The sequence below is a fragment of the Hypanus sabinus genome, chromosome 7 (genome assembly GCF_030144855.1).
Source record: "Hypanus sabinus isolate sHypSab1 chromosome 7, sHypSab1.hap1, whole genome shotgun sequence".
Classification (NCBI taxonomy): Eukaryota; Metazoa; Chordata; class Chondrichthyes; order Myliobatiformes; family Dasyatidae; genus Hypanus; species Hypanus sabinus.
In genome coordinates, this window is record NC_082712.1 from 84,022,367 (window position 1) to 84,046,563 (window position 24,197).

Here is a 24,197-nt window from a genome sequence, read left to right on the forward strand (position 1 = left end):
GAGGAGTACAAGCTGGAGATGATGGGAGAGTGGGAGGAGTACAAGCTGGAGATGATGGGGGAGTGGGAGGAGTACAAGCTGGAGATGATGGGGGAGTGGGAGGAGTACAAGCTGGAGATGATAGGAGAGTGGGAGGAGTACAAGCTGGAGATGATGGGAGAGTGGGTGGAGTACAAGCTGGAGATGATGGGAGAGTGGGAGGAGTACAAGCTGGAGATGATGGGATAGTGGGTGGAGTACAAGCTGGAGATGATGGGAGAGTGGGTGGAGTACAAGCTGGAGATGATGGGAGAGTGGGAGGAGTACAAGCTGGAGATGATGGGAGAGTGGGAGGAGTACAAGCTGGAGATGATGGGAGAGTGGGTGGAGTACAAGCTGGAGATGATGGGAGAGTGGGAGGAGTACAAGCTGGAGATGATGGGAGAGTGGGAGGAGTACAAGCTGGAGATGATGGGGGAGTGGGAGGAGTACAAGCTGGAGATGATGGGAGAGTGGGAGGAGTACAAGCTGGATATGATGGGAGAGTGGGAGGAGTACAAGCTGGAGATGATGGGAGAGTGGGAGGAGTACAAGCTGGAGATGATGGGAGAGTGGGAGGAGTACAAGCTGGAGATGATGGGAGCGTGGGAGGAGTACATGCTGGAGATGATGGGGGAGTGGGAGGAGTACAAGCTGGAGATGATGGGAGAGTGGGAGGAGTACAAGCTGGAGATGATGGGAGAGTGGGTGGAGTACAAGCTGGAGATGATGGGAGAGTGGGAGGAGTACAAGCTGGAGATGATGGGAGAGTGGGTGGAGTACAAGCTGGAGATGATGGGAGAGTGTGAGGAGTACAAGCTGGAGGTGATGGGAGAGTGGGAGGAGTACAAGCTGGAGATGATGGGAGAGTGGGAGGAGTACAAGCTGGAGATGATGGGAGAGTGGGAGGAGTACAAGCTGGAGATGATGGGGGCAGAGTGGGAGGAGTACAAGCTGGAGATGATGGGAGAGTGGGTGGAGTACAAGCTGGAGATGATGGGGGCAGAGTGGGAGGAGTACAAGCTGGAGGTGATGGGAGAGTGGGAGGAGTACAAGCTGGAGATGATGGGGGCAGAGTGGGAGGAGTACAAGCTGGAGATGATGGGAGAGTGGGTGGAGTACAAGCTGGAGATGATGGGAGAGTGGGTGGAGTACAAGCTGGAGATGATGGGAGAGTGGGAGGAGTACAAGCTGGAGATGATGGGAGAGTGGGAGGAGTACAAGCTGGAGATGATGGGAGAGTGGGAGGAGTACAAGCTGGAGATGATGGGAGAGTGGGAGGAGTACAAGCTGGAGATGATGGGAGAGTGGGAGGAGTACAAGCTGGAGATGATGGGAGAGTGGGTGGAGTACAAGCTGGAGATGATGGGAGAGTGGGAGGAGTACAAGCTGGAGGTGATGGGAGAGTGGGAGGAGTACAAGCTGGAGGTGATGGGAGAGTGGGAGGAGTACAAGCTGGAGATGATGGGAGAGTGGGAGGAGTACAAGCTGGAGATGATGGGAGAGTGGGTGGAGTACAAGCTGGAGATGATGGGAGAGTGGGTGGAGTACAAGCTGGAGATGATGGGGGCAGAGTAGGAGGGGTACAAGCTGGAGATGATGGGAGAGTGGGAGGAGTACAAGCTGGAGATGATGGGAGAGTGGGAGCGGTACAAGCTGGAGATGATGGGAGAGTGGGAGGAGTACAAGCTGGAGATGATGGGAGAGTGGGAGGAGTACAAGCTGGAGATGATGGGGGAGTGGGAGGAGTACAAGCTGGAGGTGATGGGAGAGTGGGAGGAGTACAAGCTGGAGTTGATGGGAGAGTGGGAGGAGTACAAGCTGGAGATGATGGGAGAGTGGGAGGAGTACAAGCTGGAGATGATGGGAGAGTGGGTGGAGTACAAGCTGGAGGTGATGGGAGAGTGGGAGGAGTACAAGCTGGAGATGATGGGAGCGTGGGAGGAGTACAAGCTGGAGATGATGGGAGAGTGGGAGGAGTACAAGCTGGAGATGATGGGGGCAAAGTGGGAGGAGTACAAGCTGGAGATGATGGGAGAGTGGGAGGAGTACAAGCTGGAGATGATGGGAGAGTGGGAGGAGTACAAGCTGGAGATGATGGGAGAGTGGGAGGAGTACAAGCTGGAGATCATGGGAGAGTGGGAGTACAAGCTGGAGATGATGGGTGTAACCAGGTGGGTAGATGGGTAGTGAAATACCATTGAATTTTATGTCTCTGCCATAACAGGACACATTTCACATCATATACGACAGTGACAATAAACCTCATTCTGATTCCAAAAGGTTGTGTATACAAGGAGTTTACTAAGCAGAGTATTAGAGTGGCTGGGAAGAGAGACATCCTTGAGAATCCAGGACCAAATACATCTTTGTCACAATAGAGGTGTGATTATATTGCCAGGACTCTCACATAGGCTGTCGACTAGTGGAAAGTTTATAGTGCAGTAGTCTGCTCACCCCATCTTCCAGCCGGCTTTGTAGTGATAGCCTCCTGTCCTCACCCACCAACCCATCAGCTTCCGTAACCGACACATTATCCCCTGCAACTTCAGCCATCTCCAAAGAGATCGTACTAAACATATCTTTACCTTCCTCCCCCATCCACTTTCCACAGGGATTTCTGTGATTTCCTCAGACATTCCTCCCTCCCCACTAAGCTCCCTCCTGGCACCTATCCCTGAAGGCAGCCTAAGTGCTTCCTGGTGGCCAAACATTCTAATTCCGATTCCCTTTCCTGTTCCGACATGTCAGTACATGATCTCCTCTTGTGCCAACGTGAGGCCACGTCGAAGTGAAGGAGAAACACCTTATATTCTGTCTGGATACCCTCCAACCTGATGGGATAAATCTCGATTTCTTCTTCCAGTAAACTAATTCCCCCCCCCCCCCCTTACTTTTTCTCATCTGCCTTTCACTTTCCCTCGGGTTCCTTTCTTCCCTTTCTCCTATGGTCCACTCTCCTCTCCTATCAGATTACTTCCTCTCCAGCACTTACTTTTCCTACCCACCTGGCTTCACCCATCACCTTCCTGCTGGCCTCTTTCCCCTACTCCCCGCCTTTTTATTCTGGCATCTTACCTTTTCCTTCTCAGTCCTGAAGAAGGGACTTAGCCCAAAATGCCAACCGTGTATTCCTCTCCATAGATGCTACCTGACCTACTGAGTTCCTCCAGCATTTTGCGTGTGTTGCAATAAATTACAGAGATGTGCAGAGACTCCAGATTTGTGGTATTGGGAGATTGGAATAGCAATATCACAATAAGAAACTGCATATTTTTACACAGTTGTTCACAAACAGGTTGTCGTGATCCTTCCAGCAATTACAGATTAACGTTGCTGGTGGGAAATGTTTGAGAAGCAATAATCAGAAGTAACCAACCAGACGCCTTAGGAAAATATCAACCGGAAATCCAGAGAGATACAAATACGCAAACGGAAATAGAGATGGATTGGCCACCCCTTGACCTCCAAGAGGACCACAACCTTGTCATATGGTTAGGAGGCTTGCGTGCCTCAATGATGCGAAGATCCATGTTAGCTGGAGTCAGGGCTTTATGCTTTGGCTCTTGGTTGGGTCACCCATGCCAAACAGGTCAAAGGACAGAGGCCAGACTAAGAGTGGTCCACCAGTCCTCCAGGTTTGGAGCTTCAACTCAGGGCTAACAACCCTGACTTATAAATAAAATTGTTCCGGAAACAGCAATGAAGAATCCTTCTACATCTGAGTGTTTCGGTATTCCTGAGTCTCCACCTGGGACTTGCATGACTGACAGTGAAAACGGAGAGGAAGCTACTGACATGATGAAGGAAGCCCTGGACCCTGGACACCATCAGAGATGGAGGATCTTCATTGCTGCTCAAAGTGCCAGTGGCATAATGGGCAGTGAGATGGCCACACCTTGAGGAAGCCAACCAACAACATCACCAGGCAGCCAATAAAATAGATCCCTAAAGGAAAGAGGAAAACAGGGATGTCCAAAGAACACATGGAGGAGAGACATTGAGGCAGAAATTAGTCGATGGGACCTTTCCTGGTCTACCCTCAAGAAACTGGCTCAGAACAGAGGACGATGGAGACAGGAGGTAATCGATAGCCTTTTCTGCACTGGGAACTAAGGGTCCAAGAAGAAGAAGTAGCAGCAGTTCTTTGGTCAAGTATGGATTAGAACTACATGGCATGGATTTGTTTTTGAAAAGTAGCACCAGGGTAACCTAGAAGTTAACACAACACTATTATACCTCGGGGCATCAGAGCTCGGGTATCAATCCTGGCATCCTCTGTAAGCAAGTTTGTACATTCCATCCCACACGTACATCAGTTTCCTCCGGGTGCTGCAAAGACATACCAGTTGGTAGGTTAACTGGTCATTGTATATCATCCTGTGATTAGGCTAGGGTTAAATTGTTGGGTTGTTGGGTGGCTTGAAGGCCAAAAGGGCCTGTTCCAAGCTGTATCTTAATAATAAAAATGAAAATACAGGCTGTGAGGGAAGTGTAGTCCATGAGATATAAATGAACTTCTAACAAGATTCTTTTTTTGAGCTACAGTCACACAGCATTAGAAACAGGCCATGGCATCCATGGCAATTGTGTTATCCAGTGAGCTGGTCCCATAGCCTTTTAAACCTCCCCCATCCAGATAGTATTTAAATGTTGCTAATATGCCCATCTCAACCACTGTTTCTGGCAACTCGTTCCAAGTATACACCACACTAGTGTGAAGAAGATACCCCCGATGTCCTTTTTAATACTCTGTCTTGCCGTTGAAGACTCTGCCCTCTTGATTTTAGCAGCTGCTCCCTGGGAAAAAGACTATGTGCTTTCACCCTGTCTATGCTCTTCATGATTTTGTATACCTCTACCAGGTCACCTCTCAATTTCCAACGCTCCAGGGAATAAAGTCCGAATCTATGCAACCTATCAGATTCAGAATCAGGTTTATTGTAACCATCGAAATTTGATACTTCGTGGTAGCTGAACGCTGCAAATATATGGTGGTTGTCCATCGTGTCCGACAACGTCAGGAAACCTGTGAGGGAGAACTTATGAAGTGCAAAAGTTTTGCACTGGGGCAGTTCTACTCTTTTGTTTTGTCCAAGACTAATGGTATGAACAAGCATCACAAACTGGGGCTTCTTTGTTTGCAGTGCATGATCATGTCATTTTCTGTGCCTGTCACATCTTCTGCTCTGCGCAACTTTGCCGTACCATCTTCCTGGCCATCGGATCTCATCTGCCCAGTAAAGCCAGAGCTGACTTTTCATGCTAGAACTTTAGGGTATGAGGCCACCGGCTACCCTCACATGGCGTAGCCCGCCTGTTGAAGTGGTGTACCGGGGTGTGGCTGCTGTGGCATGCAAACAGCTAACTGGAGCCACAGGTGAGAACTGAGTGTCCAGTGGGGACCAGAAGTGAATGATCTGCCCTAGAATGGGCACAACATTCCCCTTTACCAGAAATGCTACCCCTCCCTGAACATTATAATGTTAATAGTGCAAAAGCAAAACTGTGGTAGTGTTTATGGATTGCTCAAAAATCTGATGACAGAGGGGAAGAAGCCATTTCTAAATCCTTGAGTGTGGGTCTTCAGGCTCATGTACTACTTCCTTGATGGTAGGAACAAGAATAAGGCATGTCCCAGATGGTGAGAGTCTCTACTGATGGATGCCATCTTAATCGGGCTCTGCCTCTTGAAGATGCCCTCCATGGTGGGGAGGATTGTGCCCATGATAGAGCTGGCTGAGTCTACAACTGCCTCCAGCGGGGGTTCCCAACCTTTTTTATGCCATTCACCAATATCATGGACCCCAGGTCTACATTCTTTTGCAATCCTGTGCATTGGAGCCTCTGCACCAGACCACCACGATAGAACTGGTCATAATTCTTACAAAATGTTCAAGTCTTTGGTGACATACTGAATCTCCTCAAACTCCGAATGAAGTAGAGCCACTGGCTTACCTTGATTACTTCATTGCATTGGGTCCAGGACAAATCCTCAGGGATGGAGACACTCAGGAACTTAAAGCTGCTCGCCCTTTACACTGTGACCCCCTCGAAGAGGACTAGTTTGTGTCCTCCCAACTTCCTTCTCCTGAAGTCCATAATCAGTTCCTTGGTCTCGCTGACACTGAGTATGATGTTGCGACAACTCTCAACCAGCTTCTACCTCTTTTTTGGAACTTATATCCCCAAGTCCAGGCAATAACGTGGGAAATATTTTGTGTACTCTTTCTAGATAAATAACATTTTTCCTATAACAGGGTGATCAAAACTACATGCAATTCTAAGTTCGAAGCCATGGAATTAAAGAGCACGCAGATGATGAGAGTCTCTGTGGCCAAAAGTAGTTAAGGAACAAGAAATAGTACAATTAAATGGTTCTCAGAATCAGTTTCATTATCACTGACATTGAGAGTACTGGAATATAAAAGCAAGGATATAATGTTGAGGCTTTATAAAGCACAAGTGGGGCCTCACTTGGTGTATTGTGAGCAGTTTTGGGTCCCTTTTCAAAGAAAGGATGTGCTAACATTGGAGAAGGTTCAAAGGACGTTCTTTATCTTGAGAAATACCTGAAACGACCGCCCAAATACTCTTGATATCTTCAATGACCGAGCTGCCAGATGAAGTGGTAAATGCGGGCTCACTTTTAACATTTAAGAAAATCTTGGACAGGTACATGGATGAGAGGTGTATGGAGGGATATGGTCCAGGTGCAGGTCAGTGGGACTAGGCAGAAAATGGTTCAGCACAGCCAAGAAGGGCCAAAAGGCCTGTTTCTGTGCTGTAATGTTCTATAGTTCTATGAAAATACTTCCAGGATTGAACAGCTTGTTATATAAGAAGCGTTTGATGGCTCTGGGCCTTTACTCATTGGAATTCAGAAGAATGAGGGAAGACCTCATTGAAACCTATTGAATGTTGAAACACCTCGATAGAATGAATGTGAGAGGATGTTTCCAGTGGTGGGGGGGGGGGGGTCTAAAACCAGAGGACATGACCTCAGAATATGGGGCTGTCCTTTTAGAATGGAGATGATGAGGAATTTCTTCCACCAGGGAGTGGTGAATATGTGGAATTCATTGCCTGTGGAGGCCAAAGTCATTGGATATATTTAAGGCAGAGGTTAATAGGTTCTTGATGATTCAGGGCATGAAGGGATATGAGGAGATGGCAGGAGACTGGGGGCTGAGAGGGAAAATGGATCAGCCATGAAGAAATGATGGAGCATAGGAAGTGTTCCATTTTATCCGTAAAAATAAAGGTCAAGATAAAGTAAAGGACGTATCTAACGCAGGCGTTCCCAATCTTTTTTATGCCATGGACCTTTACCATTAACCGAGGGGTCTGTGACCCTAGATTGGGAACCTCTGCAGTCTAAAGGGTTACAAATTAGAGGAAAAAATCTTCGAATAATTGTGCATAATTCATTGAGCGGATTTAGAGAGTGGTTACAAAAGCACCCAGGATGCTGTGTTTTCGAAATAGAGTAGAAAAGGAAGGAACTCATTTTGGCCCTTTGTCAAAACACCGGTATGGTCACAGCAGGAACGTTGTGTGCGTTTCCGGGTGCCACTACTTGCAACACTGAAAGGGATTTAGAGAGGGTATAGAAAAGTTTTATTGCGATGAATTTGGAGATTAGGGCTTTAGTTATGTGGTCAGATATGTAAATTTCAAGTTCAAGTTTTATTGTCATTCAACCATACATAAAACCATAAGATATAACAGTAGTATTAAGCCATTTGGCCCATCGAGTATGCTCCACCATTTCACCAAGGCTAATCTAATTCCCTCTCAGCCCCAATCTCCTGCTGCAAAGTCAACAAACTTCATGACATATACCGGTGATATTAAACATGATCCTGATTCTGAGACAGGAATGCGTGGGGAAATTTAAAGTCATGATGGGCCCAGACAGAGCAGGCAGAAAATGCTCCTCTTTGTGTTGCATGGAAAGAATGGGATTGGCAACAGAACAGAGATTAATAATTTTAAAAAAAGATTTTTTTTTTGATTTGTGACTGTTAGGGTCTGAAAAGCACAGTCGGGTATTAGTGGTGGTATTTGCACAGAGTTCTAAGTAAATTTTATTATCAAAGTTGCATGTATGTCACGTACATAGTTTAAAGTAAAATTTATTATCAGAGTGCATACTTGTCATCACATATTACCCTGAGATTCTTTTTCTGTGGGCACACTTATCAAATCTATAGAACATTAACTATAAACAGGATCTTTAAACTATAAATAAATGCAGATAAAAATACAATAACAATAAATAAAGAGCATGAAAGAACAAGACAGAAGAGCCCTTGAGTGAGTGTAGTTATCCCTTTTGTTCAAGGGATGATGGTTGAGGGGTAGTAACTGTTCTTGTACCCGGTGGTGTGCATCCTGAGGCACTTGTACCTTCTATCTGATGGCAGCAGTGAGAAGAGAGTTTGGCCTGGGTGGTGGGGATCTCTGATGGTGGATGTTCCTTTCCTATGACAGCGATTTATGTAGATATGCTCAATGGTTGGGAGGGCTTTGCCTGAATATACTGGGTCGATTCCCACTAGCTTTTGTAGGATTTTCTGTTTAAAGGCATTGGTGTTCCCATAGCAAGATGTAATGCAGCCAATCAGTACACTCTCCAATGCACATCGATAGAAGTCTGTCAAAGTCTTTGGTGTCATGCTGAATCTCTACAGACTCCTAAGGAATTAGAGGCGTTGCTGTGCTTTATTCGTAATTGCACTTAAATGCTGGGTCCTGAAGTAGTAACACCCTGGAATTTACAGACATACTTTATTGATCCCGAGGGAAACTGGGTTTCATTACAGTCGCACCAACCAAGAATAGTGTAGAAATATAGCAATATAAAACCATAAATAATTAAATAATAATAAGTAAATTATTCCAAGTGGAAATAAGTCCAAGACCAGCCTATTGGCTCAGGTTGTCTGACACTCCGAGGGAGGAGTTGTAAAGTTTGATGGCCACAGGTAGGAATGACTTCCTATGATACTCAGTGTTACATCTCGGTGGAATGAGTCTCTGGCTGAATGTACTCCTGTGCCTAACCAGTACATTATGGAGTGGATGGGAGGCATTGTCCAAGATGGCATGCAACTTGGACAGCATCCTCTTTTCAGACACCACCGTCAGAGTCTAGTTCCAACCCCACAACATCACTGGCCTTACGAATGAGTTTGTTGATTCTGTTGGTGTCTGCTACCCTCAGCCTGCTGCCCCAGCGCACAACAGCAAACATGATAGCACTGGCCAACACAGCCTCGTAGAACATCCTCAGCATAGTCCGGCAGATGTTGAAGGACCTCAGTCTCCTCAGGAAATAGAGACAGCTCTGACCCTTCTTGTAGACAGCCTCAGTGTTCTTTGACCAGTCCAGTTTATTGTCAATTTGAATCCCCAGGTATCTGTAATCCTCCAGCATGTCCACACTGACCCCTTGGATGGGGTCACCAGTGCCTTAACCCTCCTCAGGTCCACCACCAGCTCCTTAGTCTAAGTTACTGACCCTCTCCACCTCTGATCCTCCAATGAGGACTGGCTCATGGACTTCTGGTTTCAGTTCATATGTATGAAGGAGAGATGGGAAGAGAGCAGGAAGCAGGACCAGCTGAATTCCCCCACACAAACCTGGTGTTGATTTCACCGGCCAGATGACTGTGAACCGTTCTTTAATTCTGTGAAATACTCAAGGGTGCATGTAAATGAAATCATGGAGTCAGCACCTTCAGCTCAATTGCTTCATGCTTGCCCTCATTCCCGTCAACGTGGAGTATGTATGGTCTCCTTGTGACCGCATTCATCTCCTTCAGGTGCTCTGGTTTCCTCCTACTTTCCAAAGACGTGTGTGTCAGTAGGTTAGATAGTCACTGGGGTGTAATTGGGTAGGCTGGGCTCATTGGGCTAGAAAGGCCTGTTAGTTCACTAAATAATAAATAAATTTGCCAGTGTTTGGCCCGTTTCCCTCTAAAAACAGGGGTTCCCAACCTTTATTATGCCATGGACCCCGTACCATTAACTGAGGGGTCCATGGACCCCAGGTTGGAAGCCCCTGCTCTAACCCATGCACCAGTCCAAGTACCTTTTAAACACTGGTAATGTACCTGCTCCACCATGTCCTCTGGCAGCTCATGCCACGTACCCACCACCCTCTGGGTGAACAAGTTGCCCCTCAGGTTCCTATTAAATCTCTCCTCTCCCAAAAACCTATTTTTTTTGTGGGACTACATCTAAGGTAGGTAGGACTACAACTACAGTTCATGGGTTAAGGATGAAAGATGAGAAGTTGAGGGGGATGTAAGGGGAAATTTCTTCATTCTGAGGGTGGTGAGAATGTGGAACGAGCTGCCAGGGCGCATAGTGTACGCGAGCTTGATTTCAATGTCCATGGGAAGTTTGGATAAGTACATGGTTGGGAGGGGTATGGAGGGCTAAGGTCTGGATGCAGGTTGATCGGAGTAGGCAGTCTAAATGGTTCAGCATGGACTGGATGGGCTGAAGGACATGTTCTTGTGCCTCTATTCCCTCTAGTTCTTGGTTTCCCAACCTTGGGAAACAGACGGGGCGCATTCTCTCGATCTGTGCCCCTATGAGATGAAACTCTATCCTTCTGCTCTCCAACGAAAAATGTCTCAACCTGTTCACATGTTCTTAAATCTGCAGAGAAAAAGATCTTGTCACTAAATTGGATGGAGTTACTGAAAAGACCCATTTGACCTCTCCCCGTGTATAAATTACAGAACCTTGAGATTTGTTTGCTTATAGGCAGCCACAAAACAAGAAACCCAAAAACCTAGTTAAAAAAAAAGACGCACAGAGAGGGGGAAAACAAATTAAATCAAATCATGCAAACAATAAAGCAAGCATCAGCATTTGGAACAAAATTCTGTCCATAAACCCGTAGCTGGGAGCAGCTGGAGTGGGCCCATATTCTCAGTCCATTACGCAGAGGCCAGTTGCCGCAAAGCTCACAGTTACACTAAGCCCCGGGGCACGACACAGCCTCAGCACTGAGGAAACGTGTTGGAATATCTGAATGTGGGGTGACTTGACAAGGTGATGACAAAGTGGCTCTTGGCAAGAGGAACTCCTCGAGTTAGCAGCAGGGCGTATGACAGTGATTGGACTGGGGTGTGGAGTAAGCAGAAGATGGTAGTGAAAGCGGGGTGGTTGAAGGGTGCTGAGGATGTTGACATAATGGTGGTGGGGTGGGGCACTGCGATGCCTCTAGTTTGGACATTTCTATCCATGAGTATGGAGAGTGAAACCGCCTCCTGCCTCCGACACCGAATGTTCCCAGTGTGTTCTGTGAGGCTCACAGAAGGAGAGCTACTTCCAGTGAAGCCAATTACCATTTCAAAAGAGGCCAGCCCAAAGCCCTTTTGTGCGTTAGACTTCCACTGCAGTCATAAATGGGAAAGTTGTTTACTGAGGACTTGCGCGGGGGAAGATTAACCCTATGATAGGGCCCACGCCAGGCAGTCAAATGGAATGCGGAGAATTGCTCATCCTCTAGTCATATGTTGGTTAACGTGTTTATGTCAGATGCCCTTTATGTCTACCCTTCAGAAGCGATCTTTTGGATCCCACATCAATCCTACTTCACCACTTTCCGCTGTATTTGAAACATGAGTCTGGGATTGAATTAGAAGCCATGGCTTTCAGATGGAAAGTCCTACAAAAGGACTAGAATATAAAAGTAAGGATGAGATGCTGAGGCTTTATAAAGCATTGGTAAGATGGTATTTGAAATATTGTGAACAGTTTTGGTCCCACTGTAGGTGCTGGCAGTGGAGAGGGTCAAGAGGATGTTCAGAAGATTAATCCAGGGAATGAAAGGGTTAACGTATGAGGAGCGTTTGATGGCTCTGGGCCTGTACTTGCTGGAGTTTAGAAGGATGGGGGTGGGGGAGTAATCCCATTAAAACCTATTGAATATTGAAAGGCCTAGTCAGTGGATGTGAAGACTATGGTTCCGATGGTGGGGGAGTCTAGGACCAGAGGGCACAGCCTCAGAATAGAAGGACCTCCCTTTGGAGCAGAGATGAGGAGGAATTTCTTTAGTTAGAGGGTGGTGAATCTGTGGAATTCATTGCTAAAGATGGCTGTGGAGGCAAAGTCATTGGATATTTTTGAAGCAGAGGTTGACAGGTTCTTGTTTAGCAAGGGCATCAAAGGTTACATAGAGATGGGTTGGGAAGGATAATAAGTCAGGCATGATGGAATGGCACAGCAAATTTGATGGGCCAAATGGCCTAACTCTGCTCCCATGTCTATGAAAGGCCAGTGCCATACACAGAGTCAAAGGTGACCCATCTACTGATTCTCCATGGAGGTCATTTTAACTCACTCTTGGCTGGAATTTCTTGGAATCCTCCAACAGCTTAAAAAATGGTTGTGCTTGTGTCTAATGGAAAATAGGGCTTTATTTCAGAGGATTGAAGTACTTGAGGCAGAATCAACATTACAGCTGTGTGGAACTCTGGCTAGACCCCATCTACAGCACTGTTGTCAGGGTGCCCACCAGGACTGATATCTCAGCCTTGATGGGAAGATGAGTACAGTACCTCTTCTATAGATGTGTAGAGGAAAATATATTGATTGGCTGTATCACAGCCTGGTATAGAAACACCAGTACCCTTGAATGGAAAATCCTACAGAAATTAGTGACTCCCAGTCCAGCATGGGTAAAGCCCTCCTCACCATTGAGCACATCTACATGAAAAACTGCTGCATGAAAGCAGCATCCATCATCAGGACTCACACCACCCAGGACATGCTCTCTTCTTGCTGCTGCATCAGGAAGAAGTTACAGGAGCCTCAGGACCCACACCACCTGGTTCAAGAACAGTTATTACCCCTCAACCATCAGGGTCTTGAACCAAAGGGGATAACTTCACTTGCCCCATCACTGAAATGTTTTCACAACCAATGGACTCACTTTCAAGGACTCTTCATGTCCTCATTATTTATTATCTATCTATCTATTTATTCTTTTTGTATTGCACAGTTTGTTCTCTTCTGCACTCTGGCTGAACGCCCTAGTTGGGTGGTCTTTCATTAATTCTGTTATGACCATAAGACCCTGTTATTATTCTATAGATTTATTGAGTATGCCCACAAGAAAATGAATCTTAGGGTTGCATATTGTGACAAATACATACTTACTACTTGTATTGCGACTGGCATTTAGGGCAGCAGTGAAGGTCCTTCATCTCTGGTGGTGTTCAGGGCTTCCTTCATCATGTTGGAAGCTTCCTCTCGGTTTTCATTACTGTCAGTCACACAAATCCTGGGTGGAGACTCAAGAATACTGTCACACTCAGATGTAGAAGGATTCTTCATTGCTGTTGCCGTAACGATTTTGTTTTCCCAGTCAGGGTTGTTAGCCCTGAACTGAAGCCCCGAACCTGGAGGACCGGTGGACCACTTTCATTCTGGCCTCTACCCTTTGACCTCTTTGTCATGGGTGACCCTGCAAAGAGCCAAAGCATAAAGTCCTGATTGCAGTCAACATATCTCTCTGGGTCACCGAGTTACACAAGCTTCCAAATCACAACAAGGCTGTGGTCCTCTTGGAAGGACCTATATGTACTTTGTTAATAAATTTGCTTTGACCTTTGAACATGAATAAGCAGCAGGAGTAGGTCACTCTGGTCTCTTCTGCCGTTCAACAAGGACAATTACCAACCTATACTGAGCTCCACACTCCTGCCTTGCAGACCATTAGCTGTAGAAACAGAATTAGGCCATGTGAAGCAGTTTAGAGGAACAGAGGGATCTTGGGGTCCGCATCCACAGATCCCTCAAAGTTGCCATGCAAGTGGTTAGGAAGGTGTATGATGTGTTGACCTACATTAGTCAGAGAAAAATGAGTTTAAGAGTTGCAAGGTAATGTAGTTCTATAAAACTCTAGTTAGACCACACTTGGAGTATCATGTTCAGTTCTGTTTGCCTCATAGTCATAGAAAAGTACAGCACAGAAAGAGGCCCTTTGGCCCATTTAGTCCATGCCAAACCAGTTAAACTAGCTACTGCCATTGACCTGCGCCCTGGGACCATCGCCCTCCATGCACCTATCCAAGCTTGTCTTAAACGTTGAAATCGAGCTTGCTAACACAACTTGCACTGGCAGCTCGGTCCACACTCTCACCACTCTCTTCAACTTTTCACCTTTCACCCTCAACCTGTAACCTCTAGTTGTAGTCCCACTCAACCTCAATCCCATCTATACCCCTCAGAATTTGTATATCTCTATCAGATCTTCACTCAATCTTCTACATTCCAAGGTATAAAGTCCTAAACTATTCATTCTTTCCACGTAACTCAGCTCCTCCAGACCCGGCAACATCCTTGTAAATTTTCTCTGTACTCTTTCAACATTATTTACATCTTTGCTGTAGGGAAGATGTGCTATTTGCATTAATGAGCTGGTGTACCTAATAAAGTGGCCACTGAGTGTACATTTTTGTATATTAGAGTTAAATTACGGCCAGACAAAGCTAGAGTCTCTTGAGGGCAGAAGACTAATGGACAGTTGAGGGTACACTAAACAAAAGGATTGTGGAAATGGGAATAATTACAACTGGTGGAGGCAGATGGGACCGAGAGGCTTTTCTGTTCTGTGTTCTGATGTTTGTAGGATGGATGAATGTGCCACACTTGATATAAAATTAAACTAAACTACTGCCTGTATGTGATCCATATTTTCATCATACTCTACATATTTGGGCGTCCACGTAACAGTCTTTGAAATGCCACTTTCGTGTTTGCTTCCATCAATCAGGGTTGAGTCATTCAGGAATGCCAGGACAGTGAACACAGAAAGGTCACCAAAGCGTGTCCCTCTGTAGCTGTGGAAACTGGTGTCGAGGCGAATGATTTGAAAATTTTACAACTGAGATTCTTAGGACTTTTTTTTCAGGGCAGTTAAAGTGGCCAGAACAGACATGAGGGGCAGACTGGCCTCTGTTCCCTCTATCCCTTTTCACCTACACAATTCTAGAGCAGCTGTTAAAATGACGCACGCGCACAGGCACTTGGACAGAACTTGGAGCCTGGCACAGCGTCAGCAGTGACGCTGGTGGGAGGACCTCGCTCCTTGCCAGCCTGTTAGGATGAAAGGAGTGGGATGTCTAACTGTCCTCGCTTTGAATATTAAGAGTGAAGGGACTAGGACTTAAGGACAAAACTAGCAAGTCTCAGCGCAGTGGTGCCAGGCTGTGAGGAGGAAGAAGGGGCATCTCCCTCACATTCAGTTCACTTTCTCCCCCTTGCCCTCTACAAGAGAGGGGGTGTTGGAAACCGGCCATTACCCTTCGAGGAAGTGCTGATTCCTGGGTCCTCTGGGGGTAAGACAGGCAGTTCCTGGCATCGAGTCCCCCCCCCACCCACCCCATCTCCAGAGCCAGCGGGCAGATTATGTTGTCAGCCTGCGAGATGTCTGACCTCCGCCTTGGTGGCTGCTGCGCTCCCTACAACAGCAACAACAATAACAACCACCTGCGGGCCTCGTCCCCAAGGCGCTACCAGCGGGGTCCTGAGGGCTGGAAGGGCACTGGCGTCCGCACAGACCACCTCAACAACGTGGGAAGCAAAGCCTACAACCGCAACCTGGACAAGAACCTCCTGTCGCTCCTCCTTTTCTTCCATAGGTAAAGGGCTGCGTAACCCACGGTGGCACAGTGGGGGGAGAGGATGGGGGGGGGCTGGATTTTCCAGAAAGCCAGGTGCCCACCCCCAATGCTAGAGATCCCAGGTAACCCAGCAACTGAATGGGTGACCTGCTTGGGGGAGTGGTCAAGCATTTCTCAGAACATCTGAAGGCCTTTCAGACTGCATCTGTGGAATCTCATGTTTCTGGCTGGGAAGGCAGCCAAGGCCTCGGTTTAATGTCCCATCTACAGTGTGGTACTGGGACAGCCCCACGGGCACTATGCTGGGGGAATTGGTTTGGATTGTGTTGTGATTTGGCCCATGACCTTCAAGAGTAAGGCACTGAGCCACCTAGTATTAGCAATATGTTTCTCAGAGATACTTGAACTGATTGGAATAATTCCAGGTGGTTTTCCAGTGCTCTGCGTGTATGTACTGGCTGGTGTGTGTGTTCAGTGGGGGGGTGTATTTCCAGGTTGGGACTCAATGGGGACTTTGTTCTATAGTTGAGTATTACAAAGTGTCTGGGGTCAGACAGCAAAACATCAACTGGAATTCCTTCCAGTTGTGTGAGTGTCTGTTTGTCCATCTGTGATGTGCCTCCAGATACAACAGTAAAATATATACTCAGTGGTAACTTTATTAAGTACCTCCTGTACCTAATGAGTGTACGCTCATGGTCTTCTGATGCTGTAGCCCATCCACTTCAAGGTTTGACGTGATGTGCATTCGGAGATGCTCTTCTGTACAGTGTACAACTGTTGTAACATGTGGTTATTTGTTACTGTCCCGTTCCTGTCAGTTTGAACCAGTCTGGCCATTTTCCTCTGACCTCTCTCATTATCAAGACGTTTTCACCCACGGAACTGCCGCTCACTGGATGTTTGTTTATCGCACCATTCTCTGTAAACTCGAGATTGTTGTGCAAGAAAATCCCGGAAGATCAGCAGTTTTTGAGATATTCAAACCAGCCCGTCTGGGCACCAACAATCATTCCACGGCCAAAGTCACATAGATCACATTTCCTCTCCATTTAAATGAACCTCTTGAACTCAGTGCTTTTATGCATTGAGTTGCTGCCACATGATTAGCTGATTTACATTAAATGAGCCAGTGTACCTAATAAAGTGGCCACTATGCGTACTGTAGGGGAACAACACACTCAAAATGCCGGAGGAACTCAGCAAGTTAGGCAGCACCAAGGTGCTCGATGAAGCAGTACCCCAATCTAGTGGGGGAGGGGGGCTGTGTGTGTGTGTGTGTGTGTGTGTGTGTGTGTGTGTGTGTGTGTCACTTGCCTATAATACAGTGAGATACACTGAAGAGGGTTGGTTGACGGAGGCTGCTACCCGATGAAGCACTGTTTCTGGAGCAAAGCCTCCTGCTTCGTCACTTACTAAAACTCTCAAAGCGAGATCTTCTGATTTTTGTTAAGAGGAGGCATTGAGAAACACGGAAACAGTCTTATCAGATTGATGCAGGATAGAGACTAACTCTGCTCTCACTAAACAGCATAATGTGCCTCTGTGTTCAGGAACTGTCAGTGAGCACTAATTACAGCCACAACTGTGTTCACCAGCACCTCCATCAAACCCACTTGGCCGTGCCCATTGTGATCTGTCCGCTAGCTCATCAATTGCTTAGCAACCTGTAAGTTGCTCAGTGACACGATTCATTTCAGGCCAGCTGGAATAGTTTCCTGTGTTGGGATAATGAGGGGGGTGGCGGGGGGGGGGGGTGAAATGTAAGAGAATACTCTTCAATACAGTATAAAGCCAGCAATTTCAAACTCATGGACTCAGTCCACCTGCGCTCCCAGTCTCTTACCTCTCTAGTCCTTCAAAACGTAACCTCCGTAGTATCCAGGACATCTTCAAGGAGTGATGCCTCAAAAAGCTGCCATCCATCATTAAAGACTCCCACCACCCAGGTTGTGTCTTGTTCTTATTGTTACCGTCAGGGAGGAGGTACAGAAGCCTGAAAACACACACACACTTATCCAGAAACTGTTTCTTCAGCTCTGCCACCTGATTTCCGAATGGACGTTAAACCCATGAACACTACCCCACTACTTTATTACTTCTATTTTTGCACTACTTACTTAATTTAATTTATTAATATATACGTATATGTAATTGCTATCATTCACAGCTTTATTCTCTATTATTATGTATTGCTGCCACATAACAAATTTCACGATATGCTAATAATATTAAACCTGATGCCGATTCTGACCTGTTCTGGTATCTTGTATATCCCCATTTTCATCATTCCTCTACTAAAACTTACGGATGTCTCAGACTCGAGCTCAATTCCCCTTCCTGAGCCCTACTACCTATCCCCTCTCTATTTTTTTTAAAAAAAAGCTCCACAAAAGCTATCTTGGGCAGAGATGTCAAACCACCTCCAGAATTTGAGCACCTCCACACCATCTGCCACAAGCAGGACTTCCCAGTGGCCAAACATTTTAATTCCCATTCCCATTCATATTCTGCCGTGTCAGTCCATGGCTTCTCTTGTGTGAAAAGGCCACCCTCAGGGTGGAAGATCAACACCTCGTATTCCGTCTGGGGAGCCTCCAACCTGATGGCATGAATACTTATTTTTCCTTCCGGTAGACAAATTCCCCCCCCCCCCCCAACCCCCTTCATTTACTCCCATTCTGACCTTTTACCACGTCATCTGCCTATCTCCTCCTCCCCTTTCTCCCACAGCCCACTCCCCTCTCCTATCAGATTCCTTTGTCTCCAGCCCTTTACCTTTCCCACTCACCTGGCCTCACCTGTCACCTTACAGCCAGCCTCCTTCCCCTCACCCCCACCTTTTTATTCTGGCGTCCGCCCCCTTCCTTCTCAATCGTGAAGAAAGGTCTCGGCCCAAAACGTCAGCTGTTTATTCCCCTCCATAGATGCTGCCTGACCTGCTGAGTTCCTCTAGCATTTTGTGTGTGTTGCTTTGGATCTCCAGCATCTGTGGACTTCCTCTCATGTAAAAGATTTTAAAGATGAACTTCATTTGTCACATGTACATTGAAACATTGATACATAGGATGAAATAAGTAATCTGTGTCAACAACCAATACAGTCCAAAAATGTTGTCATGCTTCCAGTAGCAACATAGCATGGCCACAACTTGCGTACCCTAATCCGTACAATAATGTGCGGGCACATACACATAGCTAGGGTGCCTAAGACTTTTGCACAGTAATGTAGTAATTTTATGTGTTGCACTACACAGCTGCCGCAAAAACCCCCCAAATTTCCTGACGTATGTGGACTGAGGGTGGGAAGGAGGCAGGGAGAGGGGAATCATGGTTAGGAAAAGGGGAATGGAGCGGGGAGGGAGCAGGAAGCACCAGAGAGACATTCTGTGATGATCAATAAACTGATTGTTTGGAATCAATGACCTTGCCTGGTGTCTCAGGGCTGGGTGTGACTGCACCAGCCCCCCCCCCCCCCAAACCAAGCACTCCTCCTCTGTCACTTGTCCCACACCCCTCCTGCGGTGCCTCACCCTTGCCATTCCCAACAACTCTTACTCCAGTCAGATTTACAAACTCGGTGTCCGCTCCGCACGGGAAAATACAGTACTGTTCATGTTTGAAATGTGGCAGGAAACCGGAGCACCTGGAGGTGCATCCAAACTGCTGCACCGTTCCTTCTCATGGGGCATCTGGCAAAGTGAAATTCCTACTTTTGCAACTGTGCTCCATAGCAATGATTCCAGAGTAAACTCACATCAGACTAAAGTCAACACCGCTACCTGAGGAGCAGATCGTGAAGCTGTTTTTTTTCTCTAGTTTCCTATTGCTTGCATGGTGTAAGAATGGGACCAAGAGCCTTGGACAGGTATGGATGTACTCGAGGGGAAAGAATGTAGTACGTTAAACTTTGAACAGTACAACACAGTACAGGCCATTCGGCCCACCATGTTGTACCGACCTTTTATCTACTTGAAGTTGAGTAGATTTCTTACATCACTCCCAAAGCTCTGCATATAAAAATACATATTTGCACAAGTTAACAACAACCAGAGGAATGTTTAATTTTACTTTAGAGATATGGCATAGTTACAGGTTCTTCCAGACCAGTTACACCCGTGTGACAATTAACCTACTAACCCGTACGTCTGTGGACTATGGAAAGAAACCAGAATACCCGGGGGAAGCCCATGCCCACATGGGGAGAATGTACAAGCTCCTTACAGACAGTGGCAGAACTGAACCCGGGTCGCTGGCACTGAAACGGCGTTTTGCTAACCACGACGCTGCTGTTTTCTGCGAGGATGTTGGAATCATCAGCTTGTGAGGGGAAGGAGGGAAGTGTGCCTTCCATTCCAGTGAATTTTGTCTGATGTTTGGGAGTCTAGTCGTTTGTTGTTGTCGGTTTTCTTTTCTGCTGTAGTCTCTGTTGCAGTGTGGGAATTGTGACAGGCAGTTCTTGCACCACTGGTTCCCACAGACAGGACACTACAGGGCAATGGGAGGAATATGAAGCTAACACATCTATCTCCCTCTCCCTCTCTGAGGGAGAACCTGTCTGAGATACTAAAGTGTTGTGAAGGACTAACTTTTGATCAATTCTGGGTCATTTTTGGGGCTTTGCTATTGTTTGTATGGTGTGAGGAGGAGGTCGGTGCTTTGGCTGGTGCAGATGGCAAGGGGGAGGGAAGATGCTTTTGCTGCTGTTTGTCTGTGGGAGGAGGAGGGCTTTGTCGTTCTGATATTTCTGTCGTTCATTCTTTGGGGTTGTTTCTATGTCATGGATGTCTGTGAAGAGTAAGAATTTCAGTTTGTATTCTGTACACATTCTCTGATGTTGAATTGAACCACGATAGTGTCAGTGATGCAAACGTGTAGCTGTGACCATTCCGAAAGGCAGAGCAAGCAGCCATAAGGGTTTTTTGAGATGGAAACCAAGTACAACCTCATTTCAAACAGCTAACTGATTGCGGAATCCGATGAAAGATTTTGCAGTGAGGAGCCCGGACCAATCGGAGGCCACAGTTGCAGATTGTAAAGCAATCAAAGTGGTTGTAGGATGTAGACAGATTTGGAAGTGAGAGGTTGAACGGTTATATGACGCTGGCTCGGACTTAAAAATAGGAAGTACATCAATGCCAGAAGCTGTGCTGGGTTCTTGGTACATTCAGGCAACCACAGTGCAAATCGCACTGTTCAAGAATCATGTTTTCAAAAATCTTTAACGCTGTCCTCGGTAAAAAGGTTTGTGTAACTGTGAGGTATAAAAGCTCAGTGTGTTCATTACTGTCCTTCTCAGGAAGATACTGGTTGTCTTTGTCCAGACTGGGCATGTAGGTCATTCCATCCCCACAAAATAAAGTAAATTTGTTATCAAAATAAATATGTCACCAGCTACTGCCTTGAATTTCATTTTCTTGTAGGTATTTACAGTAAAAAATAAAGAAAAAAACAATATAATTTATGAAAAACTATACATTAATAAAGGCTGACAGCCAATGTGCACAAATTGTACAAATAAAGTAAATATATAGAATATGTTCTACATCCTATATATACAGTGGATTCCAGTTACTTGGGGCATCAGTTAATCAGGACAGCATCTTATTTGGGACAACTCTTAGCCGAGAATCCCTTTGTTTATTTGGGACACTGTGCCACTTAATTGGAGCAGGCGACTGTTGCCAAACAGTTTCCTCTGTTGATAGGTATTAGGAACTAATTCAGATTCAGATTTAGATTCAGATTCAGTTTATTGTCATCTAGAAACCACAAATGCAATGCAGTTAAAAAATGAGACAACGTTCCTCCAGAATGATATCACAAAAGCACATGACAAAACAGACTACACCAGAAAATCCACATAACGTTTGGCAATCCCCAATCCAGAGTCCGGAGAGGCTGCTTCATATTAATATTGCGCCACCATCTTAGCACGTTCCCCGGAAAGGAGCTCCAAACCACCAGACAAACAATTCCAAAAACTAAAGCTACAAGACCTGCACAAAACCACATAGTTACAACAGTGCAAACAATAGCATAATTGATAAAAAAAAAAGACCATGGGCACAGTAAAAATAGTCCAAAGATGTTAAAGGACTGTAAGTTCAAAAGAAATCACCACATAGTTTCCACAAGTCACCAGGGTCCTGACAGACTCGCTATCTCATGCCAGCGGCGAAAGGTAATACCCCCGTTATGGACTTCCACGGCGCTGCCCAACTCAGCCTCAGAGACGCAGCACACAATGGAAGCTCCATCGAACTCAGCCTCGCAGACGCAGCACACAGTGAAAGTGACCTGACCGCAGTGGACTCCGAGTCCGTTGAACCTCTGAGCCGACGACCATCCCCTCCGGCACAGCTTCTCCAAGCACCATCCCCTGCTGAGCATATTAAGACGCCCCTGCCAACGGCCATCAGCAACGCGACCCCGAGGACTGGGGGCCTGTTCTTCCCAGCAGAGACCCGGACCTCACAGCAGCAGCAGCAACGGAGAAGGTCACCCTGGAGATTTCCAGATGTTCCTCCGTGCTCCCACATCCGTTTTCAATCGATTATGATTGCGCACGGCACCCCACTTCACAAATAACAGATAATCAGCTCTAGAGTGGCTGCTGCAAGCTGCGTCACGCCACCATCTCAGTTTTATAGTATAGTAGTATTAGTAGTGTTCTAATTTGTACTATATTTCATTTAAATGCACAATCTGTTACTCAGCTTGTGCATTTTATACCTTTCTAAATATTTCCATGAAACTTAAGTTAATTGAAGCAGTTGCATAATTTGGCCAAAATGTACTGGTTCCTATGTGTCCCAATTAACCGGAATCCAGGGATATACAATGGTTTCTGGTTAATTGGGGGCTGAAACCGTTGCCAAATAGTTTGGACACATGGCACTTGTGTGGCCATTAGACATCACATTGTGCGTACAGCAAACAGTTTTTAAATAACGTCAGTTGCGCAGGTTTGTGTTCAAATAGCAGTGATTTTTGTCACTGATAATTGGTGAGAAATAAGCAGTAAGACAATTCAGAAATGCTTTGCTCACTGCAGTTTCAAGCATTCAGGCTTGGAGATGCCAGAAATAGCCGGGAGTGAAAATAAAACAATTTCACTACTTCAACAAGTTAGGAACTGCAAGAGATTTGAAGGTATCAACAATCATTTTGAACTTTACAATGAAAATGAAGACTTGGAGAATGCAACCATTGCTAGCATTTTCTGAGGCAGTCCATTATCTACACCACACTAGGAATTACTCCCGTCAATAATTATTTGGAACTAATACAGTTTTATAGATCTGTAGTAGTATTGATAGTGTTCCAATTTGTTCTGTATTTCACTTAAATACATAATTTGTTGTTCAGTTAAATGATAGATTGCCTTTTTTATATACCTTTTTGACTTTCCATGAAACTTCGGCTAATTGGGGCAGCCATTTAATTGGGTCAAAACATACTGGTCCTGATGTGTCCCAATTAACTGGAATCAGATATATGATATAAACTAATTTTAATCATTATATAATAAAATAAGTAATTTTATATACAATATTTTTAAAACTTATTATATATAAATATAACCCTGGCCAGGGATTGGAGGTGGGAGGCCCGGAGGCAGCCTGTCCTGGAGTTGAAGGCCTATCTGTGTGTGAGTGGGTGTGTGGGAGGGAGGAAAGGGCCTTGTTTTGTTGTCGTCGTTGCTTGTGTTGTTCCGCAATGTGGTTATTCTCTGGATCTTGGGGTCCGAGTCTATAGGACACTCAAAGCTGCTGCACAGTTAACTCTGTGGTTAAGAAGGCATACGGTGCATTGGCTTTCATTAATCATGGGATTGAGTCTAGGAGCTGAGAGGTGATGTTGCAGCTCTATAGGACCCTGGTCAGACCCCACTTGGAGTACTGTGCTCAGTTCTGGTCACCTCACTACAGGAAGGATGTGGAAACCATAGAAAAGGTGCAGAGGAGATTTACAAGGAAGTTGCCTGGATTGGGTAGGACAGAGCAGATGTCAGGGGTAAGTTTTTTACGCAGAGAGTGCTGAGTGTGTGGAATGGGCTGCCGGGGTGGAGGCGGAGATGATAGGGTCTTTTAAGAGACTCCTGGATAGGTACACGGAGCTTAGAAAAATAGAGGGCTATGGATAACCGTAGGTAATTTCTAAGGTAGGGACATGTTCGGTACAATTTTGTGGGCCAAGGGGCCTTTATTGTGCTGGAGGTTTTCTATGCTTCTATGTTGGGCCTGGAATGTGTAGTGACACTTGCAGGCTGCCCCCAGCACACCCTTAGGTTGTGCTGGTTGTTAATGCAAATGATGCATTTCACTTTGTTTTGGTGTATATGTGATAAGTAAATAAGAATCTGAATTCCTCCGGCATTTTGACTTTGTTACTCAAGATTGCCAGTTTAACCTTTCTGGTGAAGCTTTTGCTGCACCACCAGGGGGCAGTGTTGGCTCTCGGTACATTCCTCATGAGCCAAAATCTGTAGCACTTGCTGAGAGCCAAGGCAGAGAAGGAAGCA

At 46.0% G+C, this 24,197-nt stretch overlaps 1 protein-coding gene and 1 long non-coding RNA gene across 5 annotated transcripts in view; one reads left to right on the forward strand and one right to left on the reverse strand.

Annotated features, from left to right (window-relative positions):
* Positions 1-19,514, reverse strand: part of LOC132396919 (uncharacterized) — a 37,770-nt gene extending 18,256 nt beyond the window's left edge. For 2 of the 3 annotated variants that reach the window (XR_009513177.1, XR_009513176.1), the window contains exons 1-3: positions 17,518-19,514; positions 13,204-13,510; positions 4,258-4,350 (exon numbers count right to left, since the gene is read on the reverse strand). This is a non-coding gene — a long non-coding RNA (uncharacterized LOC132396919). Of the gene's footprint in view, positions 1-2,832; positions 4,351-13,203; positions 13,511-17,517 lie in introns of those variants that run through there. The other variant, XR_009513175.1, reaches the window with a different exon arrangement.
* LOC132396913 (TSC22 domain family protein 4-like) overlaps positions 1-24,197 on the forward strand; it is a 94,690-nt gene that overhangs the window by 56,566 nt on the left and 13,927 nt on the right. The window lies entirely within an intron of this gene.